We start from the raw sequence: 26999 nt of genomic DNA on the forward strand, positions 1-26999 counted from the left end.
ACACCCAATGTGGGGCTTGAATCCACAACTCTGTGATCAAGAGTCGCATGCTTCCTCAACTGAGCCAGCTGGGCGTCCTGATGATTTATAAAGTACTTTCACATATTATCATTTATATCAATCCTATGGAGTAGGGAAGAAATGTTAGCTCTAGTTTACAGATTGGAGAACAGATGCTCTATGAAGTCAAGTGACTTGCCTTAATTTTAGTAGCTACTAAGGAGATTTAAGATTAAAAACCTCAGTTTTTTGCCCAGCTCCTACTCACTGACTACTTTTTATTTTATTCCCCAATGTCTCTACACACTTACCTCCTCTACTTGTCTTACTGGTCTGTGTTTCCAATGTTTGGTATGAGATCAGTCTTAAGACATTTCACAAATACATAAAAGGGAAAAAAAAAGAAGGAAATAAAAAGGAAAGGAAGAAAAAGAGAGAAATAAGGGTTTCCGGAGAGCCTCACTTAGTCTACTCTGATTTTATCTTGGCATTAAGTTCCAGTAAATAAGGCAAGGCTGATGTATTTCTTTTCCCTATGAATCACAACACACTGCTTTTTAAAAAACAAGTCTATTCTATTTTGTAACAAGCAGGTATACTAATACACATTTTGCAGGTGAGAAAATTGAGACTCCCAAAATAAGTTATTTGTAGAACCTGAAGTTCTTAAATTTGAACACTGGTTCCTTCTACTAGATCATTCATTTATTTATTCAACAGTTACTGAGCACTCACTAAGTCCAGGTCCTGTTCTTTTCTTTGTTTTTTTTTTTAAAGATTTTATTTATTTATTTGAGAGAGAGAGAGAGAGAGAGCACAAGCAGGGGGAGGGGAAGAGGGAGAGGGAGAATCAGACTCCCCGCTGAGCAAGAAGCCCGGTGGGGGACTTGATCCCAGAACCCTGGAATCATGACCTGAGCCGAAGGCAGATGCTTAACTGAGCCACCCAGGTGCCCTTCCAGGCCCTGTTCTAAGTGCTAAGAGACAGTGGTGAACAAGACAGTTTACGCTGTTCTTAGGTACACAGACAATAAGGAGGTATGAAAAACTAAGAAAACAAACAAAAAAACAACAAAAAAACCTAAGAAAACAAAAAAAAATCAGAAAATAATAAATGCTAGGCCAATAATTAAATTGTGATGAACAGAGAGTTTAACTGGGTAGGCTTTTCTAAGGAGGTGACATTCAGCTCAGCTCTAAGTGTTACTGGGTCTTGGCAATGACAGAATGTGGGAAACGGAGGGAGACCGGGCAGAGGAAATAAATTATCTGGTAGAAGATCACAACTGGAATGGGACCAGAGAATTAGAGCAAATAAAGGGAGGCTGAAGCAGTACAGACGAGGTCAGAAATTGTGAATGAGGTCATGCCAAGTGTTTAAAGCACTGGCAAGGAGTTTGGGAAACAGTTTCAAAGAAGAAAAGCAACGATATGAGATTGTTCTACTTATATTTAAAAACCACTTTTCTCATTTTAAAAAATCCCAAATAATAACTGTGAACAGAGATATGAAATTTTTAAAAAGATTGATCGATCGATCAATCTACCTACCTACCTACCTACCTGAGAGAGAGGGAGAGAGAGAGAGAGCACACACCAGCAGGGGGAGCAGGCAGAGGGAGAGGGAGAAGCAGGTTCCCTGCTGAGCAGCGAGCCTGATGCAGGACTCGATCCCAGAACCCCGGAATCTTGACCTGAGCCGAAGGCAGACGCTTAACCGACTGAGCCACCCCAGGCGCCCCAGAGATACGATTTTTTTAAATCCAACTAAAAACTGTATTTCTTCATCATGAATCAAAGTCAAATAGGGTAAGAAAACAACTGTGTCTAGAACCAAGCATTCTGTATGAGAGAAAATTTGGTCTACATTTTATTAGATTCAAGATTTACCCAAGCAAATTAAATTGAGAACATAAAAGGTTCCATTTAGTGATAACAGGAATGGAAGCAAACCCCACATTTCACCCTGCTTCCCTGAGGGTCAGCGAGCAGGTGACGGACAGCGGTCAGGGAGGGCAATACTGGACACCCTGAGGAGAGCGAACACACAAAACTACAAAAAAATCCAGGGTCACCGGTGGAGGTGTAGTCCTCAACCTACCAAATGAAACACAAGCCCCCTGATTGCACCTCCCATCAACTCCTGACCGATTCTCTAACAAAAACAACTTCACCCTAATTCTGCAATCCTGATGTCCAGGTCTGTGGTACTGCTATGAATAGTACAATCATGTGAGAAATCCTTTTCCTAGCTCTTGGCCATGTCTGATTTTCATTCTAATTTTAGGCATGACCACTGACTTCCTTGTTGGTGACAGTAGCATGGGACTCTCTCTCTCTCTCATGTTCCATGTGAGCTGTGCAGAGTAGTCAACGGAGAGAGAATGTGGCTCTTTGTCAGTTTGTATTGATTCTGAACACTCCTAGCCATTTCCCAAGGTATTCATTGCATGTGTGACACTAATAGCTCAAACCACTCAGGAGAAAATCTGTAGGAATGAAAGTAACCATTTCAGATACAGAACTGCCACAACATAAAGTAAGCTAAACAATAAGTTTCTGTGACAGATGTTTACTTCTGACCAATGGCTGAAGCTGCAAAATGAGACTACTATTTCTATGTATATGTGTGTAAATGAAAAACCCTTGTGCTTTTCTCATCAAAAGAAAGTAATCTGCCTTTCATAATGTTCTATTTATAAATGCAACCCATTCAGGATTTGTGGCCAGCTTTCTCTCTCTTTGGTAATTTATTAGTTTTAATCATTTATCATTTGAATGCAATGCAGATATCAAATTCAAACAGGCAAACCCACCATCAAATGGGAGAAAAAGTATACAAATATTTAAGAAAAAATAGAAAAAGCGAGCATTCCTAATGATTGTTAATGGTTATGATATTTATTTTTTTTTAAAGATTTTATTTATTTATTTGAGAGAGAGAGAGAGAGCGAGAGAGCACATGAGAGGGGAGAGGGTCAGAGGGAGAAGCAGACTCCCCGCCGAGCAGGGAGTCCGATGCGGGACTCGATCCTGGGACTCCAGGATCATGACCTGAGCCGAAGGCAGTCACTTAACAAACTGAGCCACCCAGGCGCCCTATGATATTTATCTTAAATGCTATCTATAACCACGTCTTGACTTCAGGCATTTATTACCTTATTCTCAAATCTTGTCATCTCTAATCTTGGCCCCAAGCCCCAAATAATGAAACCACTAAGATGTCTTCTTTTAAATTTCCCAGACAGCTGCTGAGTCAAACCAGGGGCTTGCGCAGCACCTTGTCAAAGAGAGGATACGGGGATTTCTGGCAGAATCCAGACTTTAATGAACATACCAGTATCCTAAAATCTGTCCTGTTTGGCAAACAAATAAGGTGAAGAGAACCTGAAAATCAAAGGAAGTTCAAGTCCCTAGGTTAACAAAAGGTAAGTCGTATTTTATTAATTTGAATTACGTTTTATCTATTGGGAATTTCTAAGTTTGGAGAAAAGCATATTAATGTTCCTATAAGGGACTGAAATAGCTGTCAAAACTTTATCCTTTTATCAAGAAAGATTTTTCTTTCTTCTAGATTTGGAGACTCTTGTCACGTGGTGACAATCATGGCATAGGTCTTATTGGAAGAGTCTAGAGAATTTCTGTAGTATGTCTTCATTCGTTGAGGAACTTTTTTTTTTTTTAAAGATTTTATTTATTTATTTGACAGAGAGAGACACAGCGAGAGAGGAAACAAGCAGAGGGAGAGGGAGAAGCAGGCTTCCCGCTGAGTAGGGATCCCACACGACCTGAACCAAAGGCAGACACTTAACAAACTGAGCCACCCAGGCGCCCCTTAATCAAGTTTTTGTAAAAAATAAAAAAATTAAAAAAATGCACATTAGTTGGCCTAACTAGAAAATTATTCATAATATTATATACATAATATATAATATAACAACCCAGTTTTTTCCTTCTTATGTAGAAAACAAAAGACTAACCAAAAGAAAAGAAAAAAAAAACCAGTTCTTTCCTTTATTCATTTATTTATTTTTTTAAAAGATTTTATTTATTTATTTGACAGAGAGACACAGCGAGAGAGGGAACACAAGCAGGGGGAGTGGGCGAGCAAGAAGCAGGCTTCCCGCCGAGCAGGGAGCCTGATGCGGGGCTCGATCCCAGGACCCTGGGATCATGACCTGAGCCGAAGGCAGACGCTTAATGACTGAGCCACCCAGGCGCCCCAAAACCAGTTCTTTCCTACTGTGAGTTTCTTTCCTGCGTGTCTCCTTTTTTTTTACACAGAACACTGTACTTCTGACACTTCTGGTCACCAAATGTGGGTTTTACCCCACACCAAGCAATTCTCTGCGACACCAGCTGGGTGTCTTACAATTTAACTCAATTCTGATACTACCGACCTAGAGACAGCATCAGATCCCACAGGTGAAGGGCTCAGTCCCACTAGACTGGCCCCACCTCCACTCCAGATGCTAATCACAACAAATACTAGGTCCCTACACTACTCAGAACTTCTGCCCTATTTGGCTACAAACCAGGGGCTCCCATGACCCTCCTCCTCGCATCTGATTGATATGCAAGAGCGGTTCTCAGAACTCAGGCACTTACATTCACCAGTTTATATTTATTTATTTATTAAGATTTTATTTGACAGAGAGACAGTGAGAGACGGAACACAAGCAGGGGGAGTGGGAAAGGGAGAAGCAGGCTTCCCGCGAAGCAGGGAGCCCGATGCGGGGTTTGATCCTAGGACCCCGGGATCATGACCTGAGCTGAAGGCAGACGGTTAATGACTGAGCCACCCAGGCGCCCCCATTCACCAGTTTATTAAGGGACTGTAACAAAGAGAGAAACAGTTTTTAACCAGCTACCTGCCCCCCCACTCAGCGGCTCATAGGCAGGAGACAGAAATGCCCAGTCTCTCCATGAAACAGGCCTATTAACTTATCTTCATAGGTATGGCTTCATAGGTATGGCTCAAGGGGTGGGCTTCTAATTAAACACACTTAGACTTATACAGAACATTCCATCCAAAAGCAACAGAATACACATTCTTCTCAAGTACACATGGAACGTTATCCAAGACAGATCAAATGTTAGATCATAAAACAAATCTTGATAAATTTAAGAAGACTGAAATCATATCAAGCATATTTCTCAACCACAGTGGTATTAAAGTAGAACTCAACTACAGGAAGAAAACTGGAAAATTCATTCACAAATATGTGGAGATTAGAAAACATGCTACTGTACAACAATGGGCCAATGAAGAAATCAAAAAGAAAAAAAAAATCTTGAGGCAAATGAAAATGGAAATACAATCCATCAAAATTAGGGAATATAGGGAAAGCAGTTACAAGAGGGAAGTTCATAGTGATAATGGCCTACATTAAGAAATAAGAAAGATCTCAAACAATACAACTTTACACCTCAAGGAACCAGAAGAAGAATAAACTAATTCTTCGAAGATCAGGCACAAGACAAGGATGCCCACTCTCTCCAGTTTCTAATACTAGAAGTCCTAACCAAAACACCAGACAGGGAAAAGGCATCCAAATTGGTAAGGAAGAAGTTAACTGTCCATATTTGCAGATGACACACTACTGCACATAGAAAACCCTAAAGATTCCACCAAAAAAGTACTGGAAGCAAAAAAAGACTTTAGTAAAGTTGCAGGATAGAAAATCAATACACAAGGGCGCCTGGGTGGCTCAGGTCATGGTCCCGGGGTCCTGGGATCGAGCCCCGCATCGGGCTCCCTGCTCGGCGGGAAGCCTGCTTCTCCCGCTCCCACTCCCCCTGCTTGTGTTCCTGCTCTCGCTGTGTCTCTCTGTCAAATAAATAAATAAATAAATAATCAATACACAGAAATCAGCTATGTTTCTATACACTAAGTAGCAGAAACAGAAAGAAAATAAGTCTATACACAACTGCACCAAAAAGAATAAAATAACTAGGATTAAATTTAACCAAGGAGGTGAGAGACCTACACTCCAAAAACTGTAAGACACCGGTAAAAGAAACTGAAGTTGACACAAAGGAAATGATAGTCCATGCTCATGCACTAGAAGAATTAATGTTAAAATGTCCATATTAGCCAATGCATTCTACAGACTCAATGCAATCCCCATCAAAGTACCAACAACGTGGAGCACCTGGCTGGCCTAGTTGCAAGGGCCTGCTACTCTTGATCTTGGGTTGTGAATTTGAGCCCCACATTGGGTGTAGAGATTGCTTAAATAAATGAATAAATAAATGTAAAAAAATACCAACAACATTTTTCACAGACCTAGAACAAATAATCCTAAAGGTTGTATGGAACCATAAAATACTGAATAGCCAAAGCAATCTTGAGAAAGAGGAACAAAGCTGGATGCATCATAGTTCCAGATTTGAAGAAATACTACAAAGCTGTAGTAAACAGAACAGTATGGTAAGGGCACAGAAACAGACAGGACAGATCAGGAGAACAGAATAAAGAGCCGCAGCAGGACACTAAAAGAAAACAAAACTGCAGGCCAATATTCCTCATGAACAGAGATGCAAATACCCTCAGCAAACTATAAGCAAAACAAATAAGAAGATACATTAAAAGGAACATACACCAAGATCAAGTGGGGATTTATTCCACGGATAAATATGGTCTAACATCTGCAAAAACAATCAATGTGATATGCCACAATAACTAAAACAAAGGACACAAATGATATGATCATCTCAGCAGATGCAGAAAAAGCATGTGACAAAACTCCACATCCATTCATGATAAAAACTCTCAACAAGGTGGGCATAAAGGAATGTACCTCAACATAATAAAGGCTGTCTATGAGAAGCACACAGCTAACAACACACTCAGTGGTAAAAGACTGAAAGCTTTCCTCTAAGATCAGGAACAAGACAAAGATGTCCACTCTCACTACTTTAATTCAACATGGAACTAAAAGTCCTAGCCAGAGCAATTAGGCAAGACATAAAAAGTATCCAAACTGGAAAGGAAGAAGTAAAACTGTCTCTATTTGCAAATGATATGATACTACATTTAATTCTGATTGGTTTTTTTTTAATTGTTACTGGGATATTTGACATGATACTACATTTAGAAAACCCTAAATACTCCACAAAAATTGTTAGACCTAATAAATTCAGGAGTTGAAGGATAAAAAAATCAAAATATAAAAATCAGTTGCATTTCTATACACTAATAATGAACTATCAGAAAGAGAAATTAAGAAAACAATCTCATTCTCAATAGCAGCAGAAAGAATAAAATACATAGGAACAAATTTAACCAAAAAGGTGAAAGACCTGCACACTAAAAACTGATAAAAGAAACTGAAGAAGGCACCATTAACGGAAAGATAATCCACGTTAAAGGGCTGGAAGAGTACTGTTAAAATGTCCATGCTGTCCAAAGCAATCTATAGATTCAGTGCAATGCCTGTCAAAATTCCACTGGCATTTTCATAGAAATAGAACAAACAAGCCCAAAATTTGTGTGGAATTACAAAAGATCAAAGCAATAGAAAAAGAATAAAAAAGCTGGAGGAACCACATTTCCTGATTTCAAGCTATACTACGAAGCTACAGTAATCAAAATAGTATGGTCCTGGCATAATAACACACACACATATGAAGAGAACATAAGAGAGAACCCAGAAATAAACACAAGCACAAATGGTCAATTAATTTATGACCAAGGAGCCAAGAACATACGAAGGAGAACTGGCGGTCTCTTCAATAAATGGTGAGGAAAGTGGACAGCCACATGCAAAAAAATCAAATTGAACTCCTATCATACACCACACACAAAAATCACCTCAAAAGGGATCACAGACTTGAAAGGTAAGACCTGAAACTATGAAGTTCCTAGAAGAGAACGCAGCAGGTAAGTTCCTTGATGTCAGTGTTGGTCATGATTTTTGGGTTTGACACCAGAAACAAGGGTGACAAAAGCATTTAAAAATAAACAAGTGAGGGGCGCCTGGGTGGCTCAGTTGGTTAAGCGACTGCCTTCGGCTCAGGTCATGATCCCAGGGTCCTGGGATCGAGCCCCCATCGGACTCCCTGCTCGGCCAGAAGCCTGCTTCTCTCCCTTCCTCTCCCCCTGCTTGTGTTCCCTCTCACGCTCTGTCAATTAAATAAATAAAATCTTTTAAAAAAAATAAACAAGTGAGACTACCTTAAACTAAAAAGCTTTTGTACAGCAAAGGAAACCACCAACAAAACGAAAAGGCAAACTACAGAATGACCAAGTAATTGTAAATCATATGAGGTTAATATCGAAATATATAAAGAACTCATATAACCCAGTATCAACAAAACAAACGATCCAATTAATGGGCACGGTATCTGAATATGTCAAAGAAGACATACAAATGGCCAACAGCTATGTGAAAAAGGGGGATCAACATCAAGAATCATCACAGAAATGCAAATCAAAACCATAATATCATCTCATGCTTGCTAGAATGGCTACTGTCAAAAAAACAAGAAATAAGTGTTGGGGGGATGTGGAGAAAAGCTAACCCTTGTGCACTATTGGTGGGAATGTAAATTGGTACATCTACTATGAAGAAGTTCATGGAGATTCCTCAAAGAACCACCATATTACCCAGCAATTCCATCTCTGGGTATTTACCTAAAGAAAATGGAAACACAAACAGGATCTGCACCCTCGTGTTCACTACAGCATTATCTACAACAGCCAAAACATGGAAACAACATCAGTGTCTACTGGCGGATGAAAGGATAAAGAAAATGTGTGTATGTATGTACACACATAAAAATAAGAGTACTATTTAGTTATAAAAAGAAAGACGTTCTGGGGCGCCTGAGTGGTGCAGTGTGTTGAGCGACCGACTCTTGGTTTTGGCTCGGGTCGTGATCTCAGTGTCATGAAGTCTGCTTAAGACTGTTTCTCTCTGCCCCTCTCCCCTACCCTCTCAAATAAATACATCTTTTTCTCCCCCCAAATAAATTAAAGGAAAAAAAAAAACTCTCTCTCCCTCCCCTTCACTCTCTCTCAAACAAGGATGTCCTGTCATTTGTCACAGCACAGATGGACCTTGAAGCATTCTGCTAAGTGAAATGAGTGAGACAGAGAAGGACAGATACCGTACGATCTATCGCATGTGTGGAATCTTCAAGAACAACAAAACCCCAAACTCACAGATATAAAAAACAGACTGGTAGTTGCCAGAGGCAGAGTTGCAGGGTGGGTGAAGTTCGTGAAGGTGGTCAACAGATAACCAACTTCCACTTATGAAATAAGCAATTCCTGGGGATGTGGTGCATAGTGTGGGGGCCACAGTTAATAATAACTGTACTGCACAGTTGAAAGTTGCTAAGAGAGTGGGGGATCTTAGAAGTTCTTATCACAAGAAACAAAACTGTCAGTACGTGTGGTGATGGTGACCATTTCACAGTACATATACAAATTGAATCATTATGTTATATATCCGAAACCCATATTTTATATGTCAATTATATTTCAAACTAGAAAAAGAATGTAATATTTAGAAATTAGATACAGATGCTAAAACTACTGGGTGAAAGTTTGAAAACATACTTTTAAAGCATCTCTACAAACATTACTTATTATTATACAGGAAAACTCAAACTTTACAATGAAATAACCTGCTGGATGGCACGGTGGCCGATCACAGCGAGCAGCACCAACAGCGCAGTGATACCCTATGCTTCTGGATTCACTGAGGAGAAAACGTCACATTTTTGTGGTGCTCCTGCCAAAAATGCACAAACTTTATCTATTCATGAAGAAACATCAGAAAAACTCAAATTTAATGATCTTTTATGAAACAACTTTTCTGTACTTTTCAAAAGCGTCAATGATGAAAGACAAACACAGGCTGAAGCACTGTTCCCAATTAAAGGAGAAGCAGCAAACCCGTCAACGAGATGTAATACATCCTGAATCTGTTCAAAAAGTTGTTATAAAGGACATTATTGACACGATGAGTGAAAGCTGATTATGAACTGTACATTAGGTAAAAGTACAGTAGTAATGTTAAAGATCCTGAATTTAATATTTGTATACTGTTTATGTAAGAACATGTCCTTTGGTCTTAGGAAATACATACTGAAATATTTATGAGTAATGTGTCAGAATGTTTATAACTTCTTATTATTAAATAACAAAGGAGAAAGTATGTGTGTGTGAGAGAGAGAGACATACACACACAAGAGGAGAGAAGAGGTGAGGCAGGGAGGGAAGTAGAGAAAGAAGTGGCTCAGTATCAACACCGGATGAATCTGGATGAAAGGTAGGTAGTGTTTCTGTACAATCTTGTGATCATCTATTAAGTTATCACAGACTATACATAAAAATAGAGAACAAATATATGATACAGGGAAAATATCAAATTTTGTATAATAATCGAATTTACTCTGATAATAGAATTTATTTAGATTCGTGTTTAAGTATATTATATTTCTTTAACACCAAATAACTACAGGAAAGATAGGACCCAAATCATGGTGAAATGTAAAAAAAAACTGTACTGGAGTTAAATTAAAACATTGTTCTAGTGGAAAACATAATAGAACATATCTGAAAGATTGTTATGCTTTGAATCTCTTAAGAGTTTAGGACTATGACAGATGCACTTAAATATAATTGACTTAAAGGGCGCCTGGGTGGCTGAGTCATTAAGCGTCTGCCTTCGGCTCAGGTCATGATCCCAGGGTCCTGGGATCGGGCCCCACACCGGGCTCCCTGCTCAGCAGGAGGTCTGCTTCTCCCTCTCCCACTCCCCCTGCTTGTGTTCCCTCTCTCACTCTCTGTCAGATAAATAAATAAAATCTTAAAAAAAAAAATATATATATATAATTGACTTAAATGACAATGTATATAAAAGTTCTCTATAAATGTCAAGGGAGCATACAAACTGTAATAATAATGGACCACAGAAACTTTTTTTTTATACACACTCACAATACAAACTTTCAAGACAAAATCTGGCATTTACTGCATTTTGGAGTGTATTTCTTAGGGTGAATAGGAAAAGCATAAACTGAAATAATATCCTTTCATATTTGTTGCCAAGTAAGAGGGCAGATGCTACTCTTAGAATTTAAAATTTTCTAAGATTTTAAGTCCTATGTATTATATTTTAGGAACTCAGGGTTTGGTTCTATTCCTTTTCTTTTAAAATATATTTTAAAAACCACTAGATTCTGTAAGACTTATAAGACAAACGAAGTGAACTCATGGCCTAAAGAAGTTTATGGAAGCAAACATGCCCAGATTACCTCTCAGAATGCAATTAAACTCATACCTCATAAGGTGCTACTAAGCTTTACTAGTGGAAAAAGAGAAGCAAAATTAATTTCAACTAGAGGAGAATTAAGGACACTTACTTAATGAGAAAACATTTCAGATTTTGAATAAGATTTGAAAGAATGAGTGGGAAATAAATGGGAAGGAGGAAGGTAGTTTTTACCACATAGGGCAAGTAAATGGGAAGGAGGAAGGTAGTTTTTACCACGTAGGGCAAACACCTAGGACAAATGCTGAGAGGAAAGGACGGAGCAAATTGCTCCAGGGAAAATTATCAGATGTTGTGGGTAAGAGGAATGAATAGATTAAGGAGTGTAACAAGGGGCGTCTGGGTGGTTCAGTTGGTTAAGTGTTGACTCTTGGTGTCAGCTCAGGTCATGATCTCAGGGCTGTGGGATTGAGCCCCATGTCCCGCTCCATGCTCAGTGGGGAGTCTGCTTGAGATTCTTTCCCTCTCCCTCCCCTCTGCCCCTTCCCCTGCTCTCGCATGCTTGCTTGCACATGCACTCTCTCTCAAATAAAAAATCTTTAAGGAGGGTTATGGAGATAAAACTAGAAAAATAGGTTATACTAGATCATGGTGGATCTTTTGGATGTTATGTAGAAAATAACTATCTTAAAAGAAATCTAAGTAGAGGAGTAACAATCCCGATGAGGTCATATTACTGTATGCAGAGGAAGTAAGAGTCTTGGAGGAGTTAATTTCATCTGAGGTCACAATTAGTGACAATGGAGTAAGACATTTTAAAAATTTACTGAATACTTACTTCATATGTATCAACCATTTAATCCTCCACAGGTCTATGAAATAGGTCCTCTTCATCAGTGCCACTGTTTTAGATGAGGACACTGAGGACCTAGGCTCAGTAACACGCCCAAATGCATATACCTAGTTAGTGAGTGATGGAGTCGGGATTTGAGACTAATTCTATAATCACAACTTAATGCACTTCCCTTACTGAATTTAAGAATCATGTGACTCTAAGCCTCTTTCTCCCTAAACAGTCTACTCTGTACACCACATGCAGTTAAACTTTTGAAAATACTAATTTCGCAAACAACCTTGCTGACAATGTTAACATTTCTCTCAACACACTCTACCAATGAATACTACTTTCTATAACTGATTTATCTTACTAATTTTATTTTGTTTAGACTAACGTAAATTTACATGATTTTATAGTACAACTATCAATAGGGAGACTTCCAGGATCCTAGTAAAAGGAAAATTCTATTACCGATTAAAAGGTAAATTACAATCATACCTGGCTCAAGTATTTCAGAACAAAACCTACAGACAGAAGGGGCATGAATGAACCCCTGTAGTACTCTTTCATGCTCAATAGCACAGCAGTGTTTGTACTGGGGATGGGATACTCAGAGGGGAGGGTATGAAAGCATATTTCTTTGTGATGCCATCTGTCCCTAACCCTCCTATTAAAACCATTTTACCTCACAACTTAAAAGCACTGAGGAGCATGACACATTTTTAAACAAAGTAAAAAGTTAAGATTACATTTTCAGATTACTATGTAAAATTTACCAGCCCCGATGTTTTATCTCATAAAGTATGTAACGTCAAAATATACATGTTTATCTAGAGCAAGCATTCCATGTAAGTAGGAATTAATCAAATGTTCCAGACAAGTCAACCATATTTTTACAACCAAACGGTATTTAAGTACTTTAAGCACAGCTGAATGGATTAAATAAGATAATATATGTACAGTGCTTAGCACAGTAACTAACACATAGTGGGCAAATATTAACTTTCTTCTTCAGTTTAGCCAATGATTATATAGCCTACCCTAATACTATAGACCAGAATAAACTGCAAATAGACCAGGGAACTAGATACGAAAATCAGTATCAAACAGTAGAAAAAGGGCACCTGGTAGGCTGAGTCCGTACAGCATGCGACCCTTGATCTCTGGGTCATAAGTTCAAGCTCCACACTGGGTGTAGAGCCTACTTAAAAAGAAAAAAAATTACTAGAAGTAAACAAGGCTAAATTTCTTTTTTTAAAAAAGATTTTATTTATTTATTTGACAGAGAGACATAGTGAGAGAGGGAACACAAGCAGGGGTAGTGGGAGAGGGAGAAGCAGGCTTCCCGCGGAGCAGGGAGCCGGATGTGGAACTCGGTCCCAGGACCCTGTGATCATGACCTGAGACTAAGGAAGACGCATAATGACTGAGCCACCCAGGCGCTGCAAGGCTAAATTTCTTAATTCCTTTAAAACCAGGGTGTGGCCAGTCAGAGTGGCTAAAATTAACAAGTCAGGAAACGACAGATGTTGGCGAGGATGTGGAGAAAGGGGAACCCTCCTACATTGGTGGTGGGAATGCAGGCTGGTGCAGCCACTCTGGAAAACAGTATGGAAGTTCCTCAAGACGTTAAAAGTAGAGCTACTCTATGACCCAGCAATTGCACTACTGGGTATTTACCCCAAAGATACAAATGTATCAGAAGGGGTACGTGCACCCCAATGTTTATAACAGCAATGTCCACAATAGCCAAACTATGGAAAGAGCCCAGAAGTCCATCAACAGATGAACGGATAAAGAAGATGTGGTATATATATACATTGGAATATTATGCAGCTATCAAAAAATCAAAATCTTGCCATTTACAACAATGTGGACGGAACTAGAGGGCATCACGCTAAGCAAAATAAGTCGATCAGAGAAAGACAAGTATCTATGATCTCACTGATATGAGGAATTTGAGAAACAAGACAGAGGATCATAGGGGAAGGGAGGAAAAAATGAAACAAGATGAAACCAGAGAGGGAGACAAACCATTAAGAGACTCTTAATCTCAGGAAACAAACTGAGGGTTGCTGGAGTGGTGGGGGGTGGAAGGGATGGGGTGGCTGGGTGATGGACTTTGGGGAGGGTATGTGCTATGGTGAGTGCTGTGAATTGTGTAAGACTGATGAATCACAGATCTGTACCCCTGAAACAAATAATACATTATATGTTAAAAGAAGAAGATAGTAGGAAGGGAAAAATGAAGGGGGGGAAATCGGAGGGGGAGATGAACCATAGAGACTATGGACTCTGAGAAACAAACTGAGGGTTTTAGGGGGGGATGGGTTAGCCTGGTGATGGGTATTGAGGGCACGTTCTGCGTGGAGCATTGGGTGTTATATGCTAACAATGAATCATGGAACACTACATCAAAAACTAATGATGTAATGTATGGTGACTAACATAATAAAATAAAATTAAAAACAAAACAAAACAGGGTGTGGGAAAGCTTATTTAATTATGACTCAAAAATCCAGAAACACAGGGTGCCTGCCTGGCTCAGTCAGAAGAGCATGCAACACTTGATCTTTGGGTCATGAGTTCGAACCCCATGTTGGGTGCAGAGTTTACTTAAATAAATAAATAAAAACTTAAAAAAAATCCAGAAACATAGCAAAAACAGAAAATCAAAACGCAAAGCATTATAAACTTTGCATGATAAAAACTATCATTATAAGCAAAGTCCCCAGACAAATGACAAAATCCATTAAAATACTATTAGGATTAATAACTGAGTTAAGGAAGGTTGCAGGACTGTAGGACACAAGATCAATAGAGAAAAATCAATTGTATTTCTATATACTAGCAATAAATATCCAAAAATGAAAAAAAATTCCATTTATGGGGCTCCTGGGTGGCTCAGTTGGTTAAGCATCTGCTTCAGCTTGGGTTGTGATCCCGGGGTCCTGGGGTTGAGCCCCACATCGGGTTCCCTGCTCAGCGTGGAGTTACCTTCTCCCTCTCCCTCTGCCCCTACCCCCGGCTCATGCTCTCTCTCTCTCTAATAAATAAATAAAATCTTAAAAAAATTTCCATTTACAAGCTTCAAAAGAATAAAATGCTTAAGAATATGCTTAACAGAAGTGCAGAACCTGTACACTGAAACCTAAAAACATTGTTAAAAGAGATTTCAAATGATTAAATAACTAGGAAAATATCCCATGTTAAGAATACTTAATACTACATAATAAAAAAAAAAGAATACTTAATACTGTTAGGATTGTAAAGCACCCCCCAAATTGATACACAGATATTTTTCAAAAGCCCAGCTGGCTGTTTTTGCAGAAATCAATAAACTGATCCGAAAATTCATCTGAAAATATCAAGGGATCCAGAATTAGCCAAAGTTGGGAAAAACCAGAACAGCCAAAGTGAGAGGAATCATATTTCCCGATTTAAAATTTTCCACAAAGCTATGGTGGTTCAACACAATGTGCTACTGGGATAACCACAGACATGCGGCCAATAAGCACAAAAGACAAATGACAAACTGACAAAACATATTTGCAATTTATATCACAAAGGGCAAATTTCCTTAATGTATAAGGGCCTTTTTAAAATTTTTTTTAAAAGATTTTATTTATTTATTTGACAGAGAGAGACACAGCGAGAGAGGGAGCACAAGCAGGGGGAGCGGGAGAGGGAGAAGCAGGCTTCCCGCGGAGCAGGGAGCCCGATGCGGCGCCCGATCCCAGGAGCTGGGATCATGACCTGAGCTGAAGGCAGATGCTTAACGACTGAGCCACCCAGGCGCCCCTATAAGGGCCTTTTAAAAATCAAAAATCAAGGGGGAAAAAGAAAAGACTGGTAAGCTGAGAGAAAAATGGGAAAAAAAATAGACAATTCACAGAAAAAGATAATTAAATGACTTGTACATATATGAAAAGATCCTCAACAATTTCACTTATGAGAAAAATGCAAATTATAACTCCCTGGAGATAACATTTCACACTTATCACATTGGTAAAAATTTACAAGTGTGACAACATAATTAGGGCTGTGGAAAAATAGCCACTCTCAGATATTTCTAGAAAGACTGCAAAAAGATACAACTGTAAGAGAAGCATAATCAGGCAATCTTTACAAAATTATATGTACACTTATTATTGAATTCAGTTAATTCCACTTCTCTGAACTTACCCTGAGGATAGATCTCCAAAATATCAAACAAGATAGGGACATATTGGGTATTATTTCTCTCTCTCTCTTCTCTATTTATTTATTTAAGATTTTATTTATTTATTTGACAGAGAGAGAGAGAGAGCACAAGTGGGGAGGGAGCAGAGGGAGAGGAAGAAGCAGACTCCCCACTGAGCAGGGAGCCCAATGTGGGACTCAATCCCAGGACCGCAGGATCATGACCGGGGCTGAAGGCAGACGCTTAACTGACTGAGCCACCCAGGCGCCCCTGGGCATTATCTATAGTAGGAACCATTAGGAACAACTGAAATGCCCTTTTCCTGGCAGGATGGTTGGATAAACTACAATATATCTACACACTCAGATATTATGAGACTATAAAAACTGTATTTTGAGATGTATAAAAATGTTCATAACAGCATTAATCATGATAGCAAAAAAGTACAAATAACTCACGGGGTGCCTGGGTGGCTTAGCTGGTTAAGCGTCTGCCTTCGGCTCAGGACATGATCCCGGGGTCCTGGGACTGAGCCCCGCATCGGGCTCCCTGCTCAGCAGAGAGCCCGCTTCTCCCTCTCCCTCTGCCCCTTCCCCTGCTTGTGCTCGGTCTCTGTGAAATAAAATCTTAAAAAAAAAGACAAAAGTACAAATAGCCCAAATGTCCACCAACTGACAAATGGGTAAATGAAATGGGGTATGTGGTATATCCAACAATGGAACGTTATTTGGGAAGAAAAAGGAAATGATACATATTAGAGCATGTATGAACTTGGAAACAATATGCTAAGTGAAATAAATGAGTCACAAAGAAGCCGATATTATATGGTTCCATTTGTGAAATGTCCAGAGAAGTTACATTTACAGAGACAGAAAGTAGATGAAAGTAGATGAGAAAATTAGGGGAGATCATTAAAGTATGTGGAGTTTCTTTTTGGGATAATGAAAATGTTCTAAAATTGACTGTGGTGATGAATGTACAACTCTATGAATATACCAAAAGTCACTGAAGTGTATATAATAAATGGGATAACTGTATGGTATATGAATTGTATCTCACCAAGGGCTTAGGTTTTCCCTGAGCTCAGAGACCTGAAGAAGCAGACTCTCTTTCTCTTTGCTGCTGCCCTTAAAGAAGAAAGCCACCACTGAGCTCTGCAACTACAAGAAATTAACATGAGTTTGGAAGAGAATGTCAAGCCTTGCATGAGATCATAGACGCAGCTGATACCTTGATTCGAGCCTTGTGAGACACAGAGCTGAAATGCCCAGATTCCTGAAATTCTGGGGAAATTATAGGCGAGATAATAGGTGGATAATGTTTTAAACTGCTAAGACTGTGGTAATTTTGTTACATGGTAGTAGACTATTAATACACATGGGTGTGTGCACATATATTTTGTAGGAGGTTTCCAAATTTCATTCCTTTTTAAGGGTAAATAATATTCCATTGTATGTATAGAATATAATTTTTTTTGGTATTAATTTTTTAAAAAGATTTTAATTATTTGAAAGAGAGAGTGAGAGTGAGCAAGAGAGCACAAGCAGGGTGAGAGGCAGAGGGAGAGGGAGAAGCAGACTCCCCACTGAGCAGGGAGCCTGATGCGGGACTCGATCCCAGGACCCCGGGATCATGTCCTGAGCCCAAGGCAGACGCTTAACCGACTGAGCAACCAGGCGCCCCGAGAATATAATTTTTTGAAGCATCTTAGATCTTGTTATTAGAGTATATTAAATCTTGTTATCTGTTAAGCCTGTCAGGCCTACATTAAGAACAGTCAAGCCAGAAATAACAATTGTTAATGAAGTCACTTTACTACCACTAGAGGGGGATAGAGCAACACAGCTGCTGCCTAGTTAACAGCAGCTGCAAACACACTTTTTCCCTGGCCGTGAACATGGGACAGAGTGAAGCTTCTATAAGAGAGAGCAGAATGTCAGTGTGATTGTCCACTCCCTCCTAACCCATCTCCATTCCTAAGCGGAAGACTGAGCTTTAACAAATCATGATTTATAATTTCCGCAAACATACACAGTGATGGCCTGATGGCTCTACTCCACGTTAGAGGCCAAATCACACGTGGAGAGTTCTTTAATCCTTTCTGTTAATGCCTTCTTATTTGCTTCTTTTATAAAAACAAGTAACTTCCGAATGTGGTTGTTGACCACATTGAAAGTATCATTTATTATTTTATTATTTTTTATTATTTATTATTTATTTTAAAAAATGATTTTTTAATTTTCTTATAGGAAAGAAAGGCAAGAAGAGCCTGTTATTCTTTAATCATGATGAGAAACTACAGAAAAAGAGAATAGGAAACAGGATTTAGAAGACAAATGCATAAAAAGTACTTATAAATGTATGTTTCTGGGCACACAAAAAATAAAGAAATAACTTGTAACATCGGTAACATAAAAGGGGGATATGGAGCTTTACAGGAGTACAGCTTCCGTATATAACTGAAATTAACTTGGTACCAATTCAAATTACATAGTTATATCTTTGGGAAGTTATATGTAATTTCCATGGTAACCACGGAGAAAATAGCTACAGAATATACCCAAAAGGGACTGGAGGGAATCAAAATGCGTCACTACAAAAAGATCAACTAAGCAGAAAAGAAGACCGTAATGGAGGACATGAGGGTCAAAAAGCTGTAAGACAGGGGAAATAACAAAACGGCAAGTGTAAGTCCTTCCTTATTGGCAATTATTTTATTTATTTATTTTTTAAAAGATTTTATTTATTTATTTGACAGAGAGAGACACAGCAAGAGAGGGAACACAAGCAGGGGGAGTGGGAGAGGGAGAAGCAGGCCTCCCGCCGAGCAGGGAGCCCGATGCGGGGCTCGATCCCAGGACCCTGGGATCATGACCTGAGCCGAAGGCAGACGCTTAAGGACTGAACCACCCAGGTGCCCCAATTGGTAATTATTTTAAAGGTAAGTTGATTAAACTCTCCAAACAAAATGCAGAGAGAAACAAAATGGATAAAAAACATGATTTAACTATATATACTGTCTATAAGAGACTCACTTTATTTTTTTAAAGATTTTATTTATGTATTTTAGAGAGAGAGAGAAAGCACGCTTATAGGCATGAGCAGGGGGGAGGGGCAGAGGGAGAGAGAGAACCCAGATGTGGGGCCCTCTCAAGACCCTGAGATCATGACCTGAGCCCAAATCAAGAGTTAGATGCTCAACTGACTGAGCCACCCAGGAGCTCCAAGAGACTCTCTAGGTCAGGAAACAAACAGGCTGAAAGGAAAACGATGGAAAAAAGATACTCCAAGTAAATAGTAACCAAGAGAGAGCAGAATGACTATACTATAGTATCAGACAAGAGAGACTTGAAATCAAAGACTGTTAGAAGAGACACAGGAGGACAGGGGAGCTTGAGTGGCTCAGTCGTTAAGTGTCTGCCTTCAGCTCAGGCCATGATCCCGGAGTCCCTGGAGTCCTGGGATCAAGCCCCACATTGGGCTCCCTGCTCCGCGGGGAACCTGCTTCTCCCTCTCCCATTCCCCCTGCTTGTGTTCCCTCTCTCGCTTCTGTCAAATAAATAAGTAAAATCTTTAAAAAAAAGAGAGAGAGAGAGACACACACAGGACATTAAATATTGACAAAAGTCCGTTCACTTAGAAGCAGTCATCATTATACTCAGCAAACATTAAAGGACCCAAAATGTATGAAGGAAGTATTCACAGAACTGAAGGGAGAAACAGCTGTGCAGGAATAGCTGGAGACTTCAACTAATTTCAGTAATGGTTAGAACAACCACACAGATCAATACGGATTTGAACAACATTACAAACCAATTAGATCTAACAGAAATATAAAGAATGCTCCATGCAACAACAGATTACATAGTTTTCTCAAATGCACACAAAAATTCTCCAAGATAGGTCATATATTAGGCCACAAAATAAGTCTTAACAGATTTAAAGACTGAAATTGTACAGAGTATTTTTTTCTGATCGGGAAATCTGGAAAATCCACAAATGTGTGGAAATCAAACAACATATATATTTTTTAAAAGATTTTATTTATTTGATAGAGAGAGACACAGAGAGGGAACACAAGCAGGGGGAGTGGGAGAGGGAGAAGCGGGCTCCCCGCTGAGCAGGGAGCCCGATGCGGGGCTCTATCCCAGGACCCTGGGGATCATGACCTGAGCCGAAGGCAGACGCTTAACGACTGAGCCACCCAAGCGCCCCTCAAACAACATATTCTTAAACAATCAATAGGTCAAACAAGAAATCACAAGGGAAATTGGAAAGTATCTGGAAATTAATGAGAATGAAAACACAAACAACCAAAACTTATCTGATACAGTAAAAGTAACAGTAAGAAGGAAATTTATAGGTAAAACACACATACGTTCAAGCAGAAGATCTCAAATCAGTTTACCACAGTCCATGGTACAGACACTGTGCAAAAGTTTGGTGTTCTTTAAAAAACTAAACCTATAAGGATCTGGCAATTTCACTCCTAAGTATGTCCACAAAGGACTGAAATCAGGGACCTGAACAAATACACCTATGCCAGTTCATTGCAGCATGATTCACAAGAACCAAAATGTAGAAACAGCCCAAGTGTTCCTCAACAGGTGAGAAAGTAAACAAACTGTGGCACATCCACACAATGGAATGTTATACGGTCGTACAAAGGAATGACGTTCTGACAAATGCTACAAATACATTGACACTGAAGACACTATTAACGGATCTAGACAAAACAAGCACAAATACCGTATGATTTCACTTACATGGGGCAGCTATGAAAGGCAAACTGACAAGATGAAAGCACACTGGAGGCCAGGGTGTGGGGGTTACTGCTTAGTGGCTAGACTTTCCGTTTGGGGGAATGAAAAATGTTGGAGGGCCCCCGGGTGGCTCAGTCGGTCAAGCGTCTGCCTTCACTTCAGGTCATGATCCCAGGGCCCTGGGACTGAGCCCCACATCGGGCTCCCTGCTCCTCCCTCTCCCTCTGCCTCTCCCCACTCGTGCTCTCTCTCACTTTCTCTCACAAATCAGATCTTTAAAGAAACAAAGAAAGAAAAGAAAAATGTTGGAAAAATGGTGGTAAAGACAGCACAACATTGTGAATGCAATTAATGACACTGAATTGTATGCTTAAAAATGGTGAAAATGGCAAAATCTGGTACTTTACCACAATAAGGAATTTCAGTAATAAAATATAACATAAATACATAAATTCATATAAAATTTGTTATATAAGTATTTATACCTACATGGTAAAAATTAATGTAATATACCAAAAACTATTAACTTCTACACTTAAAATAGGTTAATTGTATGGTATGTGAAATACATCTCAATAAAACTGTTTAGAAAAAGAAAGGATAAAAGACACACTCTTGGGGAGAGTGAGGTGCAGAAGACACTGAACACCTCCTGTGTGCCAGTCATTTTACATATATCATTTCACTTGGACAGCACTGGAGGAGAGACTAGAATGTATACTTTAGAGATAAAACATTCAGTTTGGGATGATGAAAAAGTTCTGGAGATGGATAGTGATGGTGGCTGCACAACAAGGTAGTGTATTTAATGCCACTGAACAGTGCACTTAGAATTATTAAAATGGTTAGTTACATGTCATATATATTTAAGCACAAAATTAATTAAAATACATTAAACACAAAGGTACTTTTGTTTTTAACACTTTACTTGGGACACCAGTCTTGACAATGATTTTCTGAATTTGACACCAAAAGTAAAGGCAAATAAAGCAAAAATGAACAAGTGGGACTATATCAAACTAAAGCTCCTCTGTACAGCAAAGGAAACCACCAACAAAATGAAAAAGCAATCTACTGAATGAGAGAAAATATTTGTAAATCATCTATCTGATAATAGGTTAATATCCAAAATATATAAAGAACTCATAGAACAGTAAAAAAACAAACAATCCGATTAAAAAAATGGGCAGAGGATCTGACCTGAATAGACATTTTCCCAAAGACATACAGAAGGCTAACAGACACATGAAAAGATGCTCATCACTCATCATCAGGGAAAAGCAGATCAAAACCACAATGAGCTATCACCTCCCACCTGTTAGAATGGCTGTTACCAAAAAGATGAGAAATGCAAGAAATAACATGCTGGGAAGGAGTGGAGAAGTGGGAGCCCCTGTGCACTGCTGGTGGGAATGAAAACTGCTGCAGCCACTGCAGAAAAGAAAACAGCATGGAGATTCCTCAAAAAATCAAAAATATAACTAACCATATGATCCTGCAATTCCACTTCTGGGGTATTTATCCAAAGAAAATGGAAATATTACCTGGAGAAGATATCTGCACCCCCATGTTCCCTGCGGCACTAGTTATAATAAATGAAAGCAACCTACACGTCCGTGGATGGATGAATGGATAAAGAAAACATACATATAAAGTAAATGTAGATACATATCTATTTACAAAGAAATATTTTTCAGCCGTAAAAATGAATGAAATCTTGTGATTTGCAACAACATGGATGGACTTTGAGGCCATTATGCTAAGTGAAGGAAGTCAAACAGAGAAAAAAAATACCATATGATTTCACTTATATGTGGAATCTAAAAAAAAACCCCAAAACCCCAAACCCAAAAAAACAAAATACCACGCTCATAGATATAGAGAACATATTCGTGTTGCCAGAAGCAGGGATCTTCGGGGGCCCAGGATGGGTGAAATGGGTCAAGGGAGTCAAAAGGCACAAGCTTCCAGTTATAAAAATAAACTAGCCATAGGAATGTAATGTAATGTACAGCAGGGCAACTATAGTTAATAATGCTAGGTTGTATATTTGAAAGTTGCTAAGAAAATAAATCTTGAGGCACCAGGATGGCTCAGTCAGTTGGGCATCAGACTCTTGATTTTGGCTCAGGTCGCGATCTCAGGGTCGTGAAATTGAGACCCGCATAGGGCTCTGCACTCAGCGGGGATCTCCTTGAGAGTCTCTCCCTCCGCCCCTCCCCCACGCTCTCTCCCTCTCTAAAGTAAATAAATAAATCTTAAAAAGAATAGAAAAGGAAAGGAAAGGAAAAAAGAAATCTTTTTTTAAAAATGTTTTATTTATTTATTCATGAGAGTCAGAGAGAGAGAGAGAGAGAGGCAGAGGCAGAGGGAGAAGCAGGCTCCCCGCCTAGCAGGGAGCCCGATGCGGGGCTCGATCCCAGGACCCCGGGATCATGACCTGAGCCGAAGGCAGATGCTTAACCATCTGAGCCAACCAGGCGCCCAAGAAAAGAAATCTTAAAAGTTCTCATGGCGGGGCACCTGGCTGGCTCAGTGAGTAGAACATGTATCTCTTGATCTTGGGATTATGAGTTCGAGCTCCATGCTGGGTGTAGAGATTACTTAAAAATAAATCTTAAAAAAAAAAATTCTCATGGCAAGAAAAAATTTTGTAACTATGTATGCTGACAGAGGTTAAGTAGACTTATTGTGGTGATCATTTCATAAATATATACAAATATTAAATCATTATGTTGCATACCTGAAATTTACATGATGTTGGATATCAATTATAGCTCAATAAAGATAAAATGATTTATTTATTTATTTGAGAGAGAGAGAGAGAGAGGGAGAGGAAGCACCAGCAGGGGGAGGGGCAGAGTTCAGAGAAGCAGACTCCCCGCTGAACAGGGAGCTGGATGTGAGGTGTGATCCCGGGACCCTGGGATCATGACCTGAGCCAAAGGCAGATAGATGCTTAACCAACTAAGCCACCCACGTGCCCCAAAGATAAAATGACATAAAAGAAAACCTTTACTAGGGTTACTTTCATTTTCTTAGTGACTAAAATAAAAATCAGACAAGCTGAATTTTCACCCTAGTTTACCTAAAAATGATCTGTGTGACCTGAGTAAGTCATTTAACCTTTTATTAGCTTCAGTACTCCCATCAATATACAAAGTATATAGTTCAACAGCTTCATTTTATTCATAAAGTTTCATTTTTATGATTTCAGAGAAACTAATACTCAAAATATTCACCAAAATACTCAAGTCTGAAGTTCAATCTCCAATTCACTTGATATATATCTGATTTAACATAGTCTTTTAAATTCCTTTTAGATAAAATTAAATTTAAATTCCAAAAGTAATACAGCTTTTTTATAACTTCAAAAAATAAAGACAAACATAAAATGAGAAGTGCAAACCCCACTTCCCTGACTTAAATCCCATAACCTAGAGTGGTACAGTAGGCACAGGAATATCCACCCTTCCTCCCATGCCCACACTGTCATCCCCAGAAACTGGGAATATGAAGAAGGAATTAAGGTCTCTTATCTGTTGATTTAGAGATGGGGAGATTATTCTGGATTATCTGGGTGAGCCCCATATAATCACAAGGGAGCTTACAAATGAAAGAGGAACATGAAACAGGCAAAGTCAGTGACAAGAGAATAAGGTTGAAGTGTTAAAATGCTAGGACTCAATCTGTCATTGCTGGTTTTGGAGACAGAAGGGGCCCCAATCCAAGAAACGTGGGTAGCTTTTTGAAGCTGGAAAGGCAAGAAAAGGATTCTATTCTAGAGCCACCAGAGGGACTGCAGCCTTGCCAACACCTTGACTTTAGCCCCGAGAGACTCAGTTTGAACTTCTGACCCCAGGAACTGTAAGATAATAAATCTGTGCTGCTTCAAGTAACTTAAGTAACTTGCTACAGGAGGCACAGAAAACTAATAAGCAGGTTAACCTCTGTTAGTAATCTGTTGACTGTATTACTAGACATTTTTGGTACCTAAATAAAGGTATATTAATAATACAGGTTTTCTTAAACCAAGGAGTACTATCTATAACACTTGTTTCTGGTATTTTCACTAATGATATCATTATCCAACCAGGAATACAAAATAAAACACTGGGATCATCACTGACTCTAGCCCTGTCCTTGAATTCGTACCATCCACCCAATATTTGATCCCTTTCAATTTTAACATCAACATTTTCTTTTTAAAGATTTTATTTATTTATTTGACAGAGACACAGCGAGAGAGGGAACACAAGCAGGGGGAGTGGGAGAGGGAGAAGCAGGGCCCCCCCGCCAAGCAGGGAGCCCGATGCGGGGCTCGATCCCAGGACCCCGGGATCATGACCTGAGCCGAAGGCAGACGCTTAACGACTGAGCCACCCAGGCGTCCCCATAACATCAACATTTTCAAGAGCCTACCCTTTCCAACACCCCGACACTGCAATTACTCTATTTCATGGTGTGATATTAGTTTCAGGTGTACAATACAGTGATTCAACACTTCCATGTATCACCTAGTGCTCATCATGACAGGTGCACTCCTTCCTCTCCCATCGCCTATTTTCCCTGCCACCCCACCCACCTCCCCTCTGGTGACCATCAGGGTATTCTCGAGGGTGTAAAGAGTCTGTTTCTTGGTTTGTCTCATTCTTTTTCCCTTGTTCTGTTTCATTTCTTAAATTCCATGTATGAGTGAAATCACATCCCCTCATAACTTTTTAAAACCTATGATGATTTACATACAAAAGAGTAACTCTGCAATTTCTTTGTACCATGCTGTGGCCCAAAAACAAACTGACAGAACATGGAGGATTTTGGGGGCAGGGAAATCATTCTGTGGGATATTACAGTGGTGGATACATGTCATACATTTATGAAAACCCATACAACATACAACACCAAGAGTGAACTCTAACGTCAACTATGGACTTTGAGGGGATAATGATGTGTCACAGTGTAGGTTCCTGATCATAATATATCTAACACTGTGATGCAAGATGTTGAAAGTAGGAGAGGCTGTGCGGGCCAGGGGTTATATGCAAACTCTCATCACTTTATATTAATTTTGTTAACCTAAAACTGCTCTAAATAATTATTTATTAATTAAAAAACAAAACAAAGAAAAAACCCCAAATTGCTACAAACAATAACCAACCAGCCCACAAAAATATACTGGCTTCACAATTTGTAAAAATGTATACATGTATCAGTCTGATCAATTTCTTCAAAATATTCCAAAATAAACCCATTGTCTTCCTCATTTCTAAGAGGTGAGTAGCTCGTTCTTACATAAACAAGGGGGAGGGAGAGGGAAAGGAAGAGAATCTCAAGCAGACTCCCCACTGACCGCAGAGCCTGACACAGGGCTCGATCTCACAGCCCTGAGATCATGACCTGAGCCAAAATCAAGAGTCGGACGCTAACCAACTGAACTACCCAGGCCTCCCCTGATGAGAGACATTTTAAAACACCGATGTGGTTGAAGATACTGATCTTTTGACTCACAGTCTGACTTTATTATTAATCTCCTTTTTTAAGGGATTTAATTCACAAAAAGTACATTAGTACACACAGAAATAAAAATTGAACTTAAAATTTTTGAGCAGAAAACTGAGAACATTGCTTAAAATTATAACTAAAATAGCTCTTTCCAAAATACATTTCCATTTTCTCATTTATAGTTACAGAATGCTAATTTTTTTTTAGGCATCATCATCTGAAATATTAACCATTATTTCCCAGCCTGATGTGGCTGAAGTGTGGTTCTGTGATTATGTTCTAGCCAGGGACTATATTTTGTAAGCTTCCTTTCTTAGTCAGTCTGGGCTGCTGTAATACATTAATGGGTGGCTTAAAAAACAAATTTTTATTTCTCACTCTTCTGGAGGCTAGGAAGTCCAAGATCAGGGTTGAATTCCAGTGAGAACACTCTTCCTGGCTTGCAATGCCACCTTCTTGCTACTCCTCACACAGTGGAGAGAGAT

The 26999-nt window shown here is 39.2% G+C and overlaps 1 protein-coding gene across 4 annotated transcripts in view; it reads right to left on the minus strand.

Moving 5' to 3' along the window:
* Nucleotides 1-26999, minus strand: part of ASH1L (ASH1 like histone lysine methyltransferase) — a 196500-nt gene that overhangs the window by 65730 nt on the left and 103771 nt on the right. The window lies entirely within an intron of this gene.

The sequence above is a fragment of the Eumetopias jubatus genome, unplaced genomic scaffold (genome assembly GCF_037043125.1).
Source record: "Eumetopias jubatus isolate StellerSeaLion01/CBP00866 unplaced genomic scaffold, mEumJub1_p1.0 scaffold_12, whole genome shotgun sequence".
In the NCBI taxonomy this organism is placed as follows: domain Eukaryota; kingdom Metazoa; phylum Chordata; class Mammalia; order Carnivora; family Otariidae; genus Eumetopias; species Eumetopias jubatus.